At 46.2% G+C, this 1,026-nt stretch overlaps 1 pseudogene; it reads right to left on the bottom strand.

Moving 5' to 3' along the window:
- Positions 1 to 607: 607 nt before the first annotated feature.
- LOC120614534 (uncharacterized) lies at positions 608 to 725 on the bottom strand (annotated as a pseudogene).
- Between the last annotated feature and the right edge of the window lie 301 nt (positions 726 to 1,026).

The raw sequence follows: 1,026 nt of genomic DNA on the forward strand, positions 1-1,026 counted from the left end.
GACTTACTGGATGGTTTTCGCCGAGTCGGCCCGTCTTTCTGCCATGTGGTGGGACAAGCCAGAGCATTCACATTCGATGTGTGACGAAAGTTTACAGACATCGTCGACACTACTGATTCGATTACCTGATCAGTTCGATTTTTTTTTCAAAACACCTGGTGACAAATCACACACTGAAGAACCGCGGGTGTCAGGCATCTTACGTTTAACCGACTTTGTCCATTCGTCTGAGGCAGTTTCTGCTCGAACACAGATTTCCACCTCCATTCCCCGCCACACTGCTTAGCCGACCCCACTCCACATTACGCTGAATTCGTGTTGCTCAATCTCTTTGAAACTATCGCCAAAAGCATCGTGGGTGCAGCCTGTTCAGCTACTCAGCCTTGACGCCAGCCCACGGGATAAAGGACTGAGCAGCATTATGACATCCGTTGGCTCGTAAAGGCCAAGGAATGTCACTTGAAATTATTCATCCTGTTTTTGGGGGGAGGGGGGTGTTTGTTGTTTTTTTGTTTTGTTTTGTTTTTTTGGCGAGGCGACCCTTGGTTGACCTCACAGGTTCCAAAGACCTTGTCAGCTTACGATCCCTTATTATTTTTATTTATTAAGCCCACAGCACCTGGTCTTCCTAGGCGGTCTCCCATCCAAGTAGTAACCAGGCCCGACCCTGCTTAGCTTCCAGATCAGATGGCATCGGGCTTGTTCGGGGTGGCGTGGCCGCAGACTCGTCCTGTTTTTATTGATCAGTGATAAAACACTTCCAATGTTCTCAGCTCATCTAGTAACTCTTCCCATTGAAAGACTAATAGTCTCAAAAAAGCCGTTTATCTAACACGCTTCCTTAGCTGCTGTAGCCAAACGCAGCACAGGGACTTCACTCAGAAAATTACTTTGTTGCAGGCTTGATTTTTTTTTTTACGTTTGTGACAGAATTCTGCCCTGATAATGTTCCATTATAACTTTTATAATTTTTCTTACCGCTGCTTTCCTGTGAGTTGGGGACAGCGAGTCAAAAGCTTAATCTGG

Source organism: Pteropus medius, unplaced genomic scaffold (assembly GCF_902729225.1).
Source record: "Pteropus medius unplaced genomic scaffold, Ma_sr-lr_union100, whole genome shotgun sequence".
Classification (NCBI taxonomy): Eukaryota; Metazoa; Chordata; class Mammalia; order Chiroptera; family Pteropodidae; genus Pteropus; species Pteropus medius.